This window comes from Procambarus clarkii, chromosome 18, assembly GCF_040958095.1.
Source record: "Procambarus clarkii isolate CNS0578487 chromosome 18, FALCON_Pclarkii_2.0, whole genome shotgun sequence".
Lineage (NCBI taxonomy): Eukaryota > Metazoa > Arthropoda > Malacostraca > Decapoda > Cambaridae > Procambarus > Procambarus clarkii.
In genome coordinates, this window is record NC_091167.1 from 36,485,562 (window position 1) to 36,495,627 (window position 10,066).

The window sequence follows — 10,066 nt, forward strand, 5'->3', positions numbered from 1 at the left end:
ACAAAGTAAGGCAATATATAAATATATATATATATATATATATATATATATATATATATATATATATATATATATATATATATATATATATAAATATATATATATATATATATATATATATATATATATATATATATATATATATATATATATATATATATAAATATATATATATATATATATATATATATATATATATATATATATATATATATATATATATATATATATATATATATATATATATATATATCCTTTCCAATTTCACAAAGAAATTGGAAAGGAAGGTGAACGTTTCGGCCGTTTTACAGCCGTTGTCAGCACTAGACTGTGTTGACATTTAGACCTTATTACATTTTTTACTTATTACATTTTCAAAGACCTAATTTACACACAAAATACATTCATAGTTATACTCGTTTTTGGGTGAGGTAATATGGCACAAAAGTTTTGGGTGAGGTGAAACATAAGACAGAACACAGTCCCCAAGCGGGCATGTGTCCCGGAGCCACATGCCGGCTTGGGGACTGTAAGCCCCAAAGAACTCAGTATATAGTTAAGACAACAACGTCTCTTTCTAGGCGATTAAAAATGCACAAACAACAGGGCTCCATCATGGAACATATAATCTCTTCTCACAACCAGACCATCACCAGAGAAATCTTAACAAGCAACAGAGAAATCATCGATAAATAAAGGGATAGCAGGAGACTCGACATCAGCGAGGCACTACACATCAAAAAGCACTCACCACCACCACCATCGTCTAAATTCACTACTCCCACCACTACCACCGTCTACACTCACTACTACCACCACCACCACCGTCTACACTCACTACTACCACCTCCACCACCGTCTACACTCACTACTACCACCTCCACCACCGTCTACACTCACTACTACCACCTCCACCACCGTCTACACTCACTACTACCACCACCACCACCACCGTCTACACTCACTACCACCACCACCACCGTCTACACTAACTACTACCACCACCACCACCACCACCACCGTCTACACTCACTATCACCACCACCACCACCGTCTACACTCACTACTACCACCACCACCACCACCACCACCACCACCGTCTACACTCACTATCACCACCACCACCGCCGTCTACACTCACTACTACCACCACCACCACCACCACCACCGTCTACACTCACTATCACCACCACCACCACCGTCTACACTCACTACTACCACCACCACCACCACCACCACCGTCTACACTCACTACTACCACCACCACCACCACCACCACCGTCTACACTCACTATCACCACCACCACCACCGTCTACACTCACTACTACCACCACCACCACCACCACCACCACCGTCTACACTCACTACTACCACCACCACCACCACCACCACCGTCTACACTCACTATCACCACCACCACCACCGTCTACACTCACTACTACCACCACCACCACCACCACCACCGTCTACACTCACTATCACCACCACCACCACCGTCTACACTCACTACTACCACCACCACCACCACCGTCTACACTCACTACCACCACCACCACCGTCTACACTCACTACTACCACCACCACCACCACCACCGTCTACACTCACTATCACCACCACCACCACCGTCTACACTCACTATCACCACCACCACCACCGTCTACACTCACTACTACCACCACCACCACCACCGTCTACACTCACTACCACCACCACCACCGTCTACACTCACTACTACCACCACCACCACCACCACCGTCTACACTCACTATCACCACCACCACCACCGTCTACACTCACTATCACCACCACCACCACCGTCTACACTCACTACTACCACCACCACCACCACCGTCTACACTCACTATCACCACCACCACCACCGTCTACACTCACTATCACCACCACCACCACCACCACTGTCTACACTCACTATCACCACCACCACCACCGTCTACACTCACTACCACCACCACCACCACCACCACCGTCTACACTCACTATCACCACCACCACCACCGTCTACACTCACTACCACCACCACCACCACCGTCTACACTCACTATCACCACCACCACCACCGTCTACACTCACTACCACCACTACCACCACCGTCTACACTCACTATCACCACCACCACCACCGTCTACACTCACTCACCCCCCGAAGTGGCAAGGGAAGTTAGGGAACAATAAATCATTCACAGGAGCCAAAAAACTAGTAGGGAAGATCCTACCAGAGGGAATGAGAGACTCAGTGGAAACTCATGATGGAAAGTTCATTGAAGCAGGCAGTCAATGGGAAACCATTACTCAACTTTTACCCCAACCACAAGCCCCAAAAGCCCACTGACAGGCCAGCTGGGATAATAGAAAAGGCTGCCAAAACAGTGCTTGAAAATGCATCTATTGAGAACAAAGCCTGCTTTCTAGCGGTAGCAGCACCCTATGTGTGGGATTTTTTATTTGCCGTTCCCAATGTAGCCCTGGGAATTCCCTCTCAATCATAATGCCCTCCTCATTGAAGTGGCTCTTCACTTTGCTGCCCGCATTCGCATCCAAACATAGGTGCAACTGCGGAAGCACGATGGCAGACCAATATGGTCATCATCGTCTGATATGTCGTAAATCACAGGATAAGATTGGAAAACATGAGGACTCAGCGACATCATCAAAAGGAGCCTCGCCACAGCCCGCTGGCCAGTACATAAGAAACAACACCAATTCAGACCCAACGAACCTTGGAGGCGTACAGACGGAGTCTGTAGGGCAAGTGATTAGCCAAGAGTGAATAAAAATACAAAGGTGTCTGTAACTCAGGGTATGTGGAACTGGCCAAGTGTGAGACATGAGACTGGCCAGGTCGAAGGTGGAGACGTAAAGACGTAAGACTGACCATGTACTGGCGGGAACTTACATGAGTTTGATTATCGTAAGTCATCGGTTTTATGGAATAGCAAAGAATACGTGAGGTTGACTAGAGGATACAAAAGCTGAATATTACAGTGAGATGAATCAAATAAATTATGTTAGAGGACTCTTGTCGTTTCATAGAGCAAGCTAAAGTCGAAAGGTGAGTGGTACATACCTGAGCGCAAGTGCCCACAACCAGGAGGCTGGCTGCAGTCAGGCACCACCACACGAAAGGGACCATGTTGACTCGGACGCTGTTGAGTGACATGTAAGATAGATGCACTCAACTTCGACTTATATACTCCCGTCCACCTTCATTTTGCCTGTCACACTTCATGCATAATGCCACCTTATTAATCACGATCAAATTTTCGTTATTTTAAAACATTTATTTTTCATATGATTCTTTTGTAATAATATTAGTATAGTATATGAAGAACATGAATTACTGATTTGCTTATGCATGGTTATGATTCGTCAGTTTAAGATAGCTTAGGATACGTTAGTTAACATTTTTTTTTTTTTACTCAAAATTTCCCAATGACATAAAAGGCAATAAACAACTTCATCATTCCACAAGAGGAAATGTTTGAATCATTTTATTATTTCAGGAAAATTCAGTTTGATATTCAACTCTGGCAATCACAGTTGTGATTGGAAAATTCAGGAAATCCTGGCTTATTAGAGTAATCCTGTGGGAACCGACCTGTGAGATTTATATTTATTTAATTTATATGAATTTATATTTACGTTAATTTATATACTTCGATAGCAATTTGTATAATGATAAGTGGACTGTATTTCTCCAATAATCTCTTAATCTCACAAATCGATCCTCTACACATTAGGTGGGGGTTATTAAATTAATATATATGCAGCCAATCAAACTACAGTATTAACTACATACATTGAAGAGGTTCCTTATCTTATAGTACAGCAGGCTAGTCCACCAGGTAAAACTAGGGTGTAGACACCAAATTATCCTCTTTGAGGTAGCTTCCATATCACCCAGTAACTGGTGCACAAATCTTGCTTCCTCGTCTTGACCTGTCAAAAGTGCGCTAGCTGTGAAGCCAGAATCCTATATATGACAAGTATTTCAGAGAAAACTGTACATGGAACATGAAGACCTGGCTTAATTACCTTTAGTTTGAGGCTTGCACGTGATCTAACCGGGTCACCCTATATCATGACATTAATGGCCATAAATGAATGATAAACGGGTTTCGGATAGACACTTAACTTGAATTTGTAGACAGCGTGTTGACAATGGTACACCTTTGGTTTCCATAACACTACGTCCAAGTAAATTTAACAGGAGCCGAATTTGCTCCCGTGTGAGCCTCTGGTCTCAATATAAACAATGGCTGTTTAACACTCCATACTATTGACGTTACTGGCCGACATTGTCCAGATATGATAGGAGCTAAATTTGCTCCACACGTCTCGGAGGTGACACAACAATGGCTGCCCCTCTTCCCCCTGACGCCTGGCCTACTTTGTCCAGATTTCAGAAAGTGATAGAAGGGTCACATTTACTCTACTTTAATATTGATAATTAAGTTAATTTATATAAGATGTTTTTATGATGGTAAAGTCCAAAGACTAATGTATTTAAGAACAATTCCCAGCAGAATAGCTGGTGAATTATAATAGTATGTGGTGATGATATCCCGTTTTCTATAGACGGTAATTCCACTACAAGTTACGTTTTCTATGGGTAACTTATTGGTAATACAGCTATTATCTGTATGATTATTAAATGGTGTCGGATTTTCCGACATAATTCCCCAGGGGCTGCTCACGGGTCGAAGTCCTAATTAGAACAGACGAACACCGATACTCCTCCTTCGAATTATTACATTAATTTGATGTTAGTAGTTAGTAATCACACATTTGTGCGTCTGTTCATACAGGACGGATGTCCCGTACTAGAGTTGCAGGGGTTAGAAGTCTAATGCGATTTCATTTCCCTGTCAACTCTTGAAAGGCTAATATTCAAGCCTAATTACTTATTATTTAACCCAGAAGACTGAATGTGATCAAGTATTACAGTCAAGTATGATTCAGGGACTGCAGTGAGATCAGTGACATTAGATATAACTTGAAGTTTCTTCAGGTAACTGGTCACTGATATATAAACACTGAGGCCCATGGAATACATCTTGATTAAATAATAAATGTATCAAATCAGTCATCAGATTTATTGGGGTTTAATTTAGTTAATTGATTCAGAAGACTGAATAGCTCATCATTAAAGTAAAGTATGGTTCTGAGACTGCAGTGGGTTCAGTGACATTGGTCGCAGTGACTTGTAGCTGGTTTAGGCTACTGTTCACTGATTTGCCACTGAGGCCTCATGAACTCATCTTCAGCTTCAAATGATGATACTAACATCAACCTCTGTTACTATAGTCAGCTGTAATCTCCTTAGTATAATGCTACTGGAGAAATATAATCAGCTGACAAATTTAGATTTCTACTGGTATTGTTTATCTGCAGGCATAGGTCTCCTCAGGCTTGGTACTGGGCCTGAGAGTAATTTACCTCCTGCAGAGTTTAACATGGTTATACCCTGATATTTAGTAGGGCTACCGATGAATCGATGGCAATAGTCTGTCCCTACAAGGAGACCGAAGTCGGTGAGGTGATCAGACTTAATATTATCTGCCAATTTTATTCCTCTATTTCTCAGGAATTTGGCTGTTGCTCTCAGACCTTGAACTTGTAGGTCTACTGGTATTTTGTCCACCACAATGGCTTGTACTCGACAGACGTACCTGCCTAAACGTACTGATGGTTGTACCACCTGGTAGACTTGAGGTCCTGCATCTGTTACAAACCCTGAGATGTTGAATGACGTCTGGGCTACAGGCCTTAATTGTAATTCATCTGCCAGCTTTTTAGTGATATATGTTCTCTGGGATCCTTGGTCAAACAACCCACGGGTGTGGACCTTGGCCCTCTTATTCAGGATGGTAATTTGGGCAGTAGGCAAAGTCGTATTACCTTTAGACTTTGCCGATTGGACACTCTTTGTTGGTTGCACCTTGCAGTACTGTACTGTGGTGGGAATGCTATCTTCCACCTTGGGGTTTGGAGACGTTGTTTTGGTGTCTCTGCACAATGCTGCATGGTGCTGACCTTTGTTACACCTATTACAGGTGTGTAATTGGGTATCACAATCCTTGATGTTATGTTTCCTGAGGCACCTCGTGCAATGTTGCAAATCTTTGAGTCGCTCAACACGGGCGTCACTATCAGGAAAATTAGGGCAGTGGTACATTGAATGTTTCTCATTGCAGAACAAACATGTTCCATAGCTTCCAGTACCCTTTGGTGTCACGTTCTTGGGTGACACAGTAACTATAGGCTTGGAGGGTCCCACTGCATATACGCCCACACTGCCACTGTTCCACTTTGGTGTTGAGTTATATTGTCTAGATTGATTTGGAGTACCTTTGGTACTCTGTGGTTTACTATTATTGGTTTCTGAGGGTTTACTTGGTGGTTTTAATTTGTCATGTGTTCGTAATTGATGAACTACTGACTTTAAACCTTCAGATATTTCATTCATAGATAAGATGCTTTTATTGTAATGAGCACTCATTTGTCTCAATATATCCCTAGGTATTTTCTCCTGGACAATTATTTTCAAGACCCACTCAGCCCCGTTTGTATCTGCTGTCAGGCTGAGGGCATTGATCAATGATTCTACCTCCAGCTTGAAGACTTGGAGTGAATCAGCTGAAGCCTCCGGTGGGGGTAAATGCAACAGCTCATGAACTAAATGTGATGTTCTTACTTCTGGATCAGCATAATTATCCTTGAGGAGTTTTACTGCCAGATCATAGCCGTCATTAGTTAATCTCAGATGGGATACTACTGTTTTAGCCTCACCTGATAATTGGCCTTGCAAATAAGAGAATTTACTACTCTTTGGTAAAGATTGTTTTGAGTCTACAAGGTCAACGAATTTGTTCCAAAATTCGTCCCAATCTTCCTCATCTTTTCCTGAGAAAGTGGGTAAATTAATTGGAGGGAGTCGAGCTTCTGCTTGACTCGTATTAGATGCAACTGTTGTTGTTGTTGCTGCCTTGTTCTGGGCAATTAATTTGACATAAGGCTGTAATGTGGCTTGAGTCTGATCTTCATAATTCGCAAGATCAACCATAATGTCGTCTATTTCTGTTTCTGATAAATTGGTGTTGGCAAGTTCAGCCACATATGTTGCTATTTGGCATTTGATTTGCTCAAATTTACCTGCAGCTGCTTGATAATAGCTTTCCAGGTCAGCATAATCAACTTGAGATTGTTGTGACAAATCTTCACATTTCTTGATCTGTCTTGTTAAGTGGCCTTTAAGACCTGCAAGGGTTGTTTTCATTCTCCCTGCATTATCCATACTGGCTAGTTGGTGAAGCCTTGTGGGGCTTGTACTTGGGCTGCTCATAATACTGAACAAACACTAATGATAGCCTAGGGTAAATTCTGCACTCACTAGGCTGTAATCCTACCTCTACTAGAGGTTAGCACTTAAAATTAATACACATTATATATATACAATCATACACACTAATGATTTGAGTGATAAACCAGTGTCACTGGAAGTACCTTTAGGTTAGCTCTTCTATATCACCCTAGGATGGTAGAGACACTAATTAATCACTCAAAGGTGTAATGATCATAAGTAAATTATTATATATACAACTCAACTCGAGTTGATAAAAATTACACCCAAAATAGGGTCTGGACCATTCATTAATGGTGTTAGGTTGTTGAATATAGTACAACTGACTATGGTAATAATGGGACTAGGATGAACGATAATAGTTCAACTAGTCAATGGTTTTATCCTACCCTGTTGTGGGTTGGCAATTAGTAAATATTATACTGTGATCACTAGTGCAATATATATTAAATAATTCTCTATTTTGGAGAAATAATATACACAATTATTGATAATAGCCTCTTAATTAGCCTCTATGAAACTTCTAATATTATCTAGAAGTATTAAATATTATTAGTGACCTCGCGAAATAAACTCCACAAAATTCGTAGATAATCTCTCGCGAAATGTAACACCACGAAATCCGTGAACAATCTTGCGAGGACACAGCCACTAATTTGGCTGGCTTCTATATTAGCGCTGTCATTTCACAGAATATCACTCCACCAAATCTGTGGGTGTGCATGAAACCGCTGACGAAGCTGATCTGGGCTGAGGGAGGCTCCTGAGCTCCCACGAGGCTTCGCCGCAGTCTTTGACTGGCTTTGTTTAAATCACACTGCACTAGTATATTTAATGAATCCACTGGTTAACTGGTTCATCCGGTACTAAGATGACCAAATGTGGGTTCAAAGGATCAAATAATCCGTCATCCGGTTCGAAGGACCAAATAATGTGGGAACCGACCTGTGAGATTTATATTTATTTAATTTATATGAATTTATATTTACGTTAATTTATATACTTCGATAGCAATTTGTATAATGATAAGTGGACTGTATTTCTGCAATAATCTCTTAATCTCACAAATCGATCCTCTACACATTAGGGGGGGGGTTATTAAATTAATATATATGCAGCCAATCAAACTACAGTATTAACTACATACATTGAAGAGGTTCCTTATCTTATAGTACAGCAGGCTAGTCCACCAGGTATAACTAGGGTGTAGACACCAAATTATCCTCTTTGAGGTAGCTTCCATATCACCCAGTAACTGGTGCACAAATCTTGCTTCCTCGTCTTGACCTGTCAAAAGTGCGCTAGCTGTGAAGCCAGAATCCTATATATGACAAGTATTTCAGAGAAAACTGTACATGGAACATGAAGACCTAGCTTAATTACCTTTAGTTTGAGGCTTCCACGTGATCTAACCGGGTCACCCTATATCCTGACATTAATGGCCATAAATGAATGATAAACGGGTTTCGGATAGACACTTAACTTGAATTTGTAGACAGCGTGTTGACAATGGTACACCTTTGGTTTCCATAACACTACGTCCAAGTAAATTTAACAGGAGCCGAATTTGCTCCCGTGTGAGCCTCTGGTCTCAATATAAACAATGGCTGTTTAACACTCCATACTATTGACGTTACTGGCCGACATTGTCCAGATATGATAGGAGCTAAATTTGCTCCACACGTCTCGGAGGTGACACAACAATGGCTGCCCCTCTTCCCCCTGACCCCTGGCCTACTTTGTCCAGATTTCAGAAAGTGATAGAAGGGTCACATTTACTCTACTTTAATATTGATAATTAAGTTAATTTATATAGGATGTTTTATGATGGTAAAGTCCAAAGACTAATGTATTTAAGAACAATTCCCAGCAGAATAGCTGGTGAATTATAATAGTATGTGGTGATGATATCCCGTTTTCTATAGACGGTAATTCCACTACAAGTTACGTTTTCTATGGGTAACTTGTTGGTAATACAGCTATTATCTGTATGATTATTAAATGGTGTCGGATTTTCCGACAAATCCAGCCTTGCATAGTAGGCCAGATTTTTATTATTATTAAATTTCTTTAGGGTATTTTCCAATCTTCGGAAATAATCTTCTACCAACTGAAAGGTGATGAATCACTAGCTCATTAAATCTTTCCATTTTTATTGGTCGACGTTTCGTAAGCAATTTGACATCTGTCATGTTAGATTGATATCACATCTATTCTCCCTATATATTTATATTATATATAAAAAATATGTATAGTTGTATATACATGAATGCTTCAGAAAATTGGGTTGACAAAAATTATTTTCAGGAGAATTGAGTTTACTATGGATGTGTTAAGTGTGATGTACCATGATTATTTTATTTTAATGCCCACGTGTATGGTAGTCATCAAGTCAATGCATTTGAAGTCGGCGCTAAAAAAAATCTATTTACATCGCTCACAGCTTGACTTGGGCGTAATTAGTCACCTGTGGCAGGGAGGTGGAGGAAAGTCATGTTAAACTGAGTCAAAATCTCGTAAATTTAGTTAAATCTATTTTTTTTCCAGTTTCGTCATATGGCCTCAGCGAAAATTATTATAATGTTTTCAGGTGCAAATGGATGGAAGGCACGAGTATCTGTGAGTAATGATGTCATCTGATCCAGATGTCCAGCGTGTCACGTCAGAGCGCTAGTTGTGCTTGC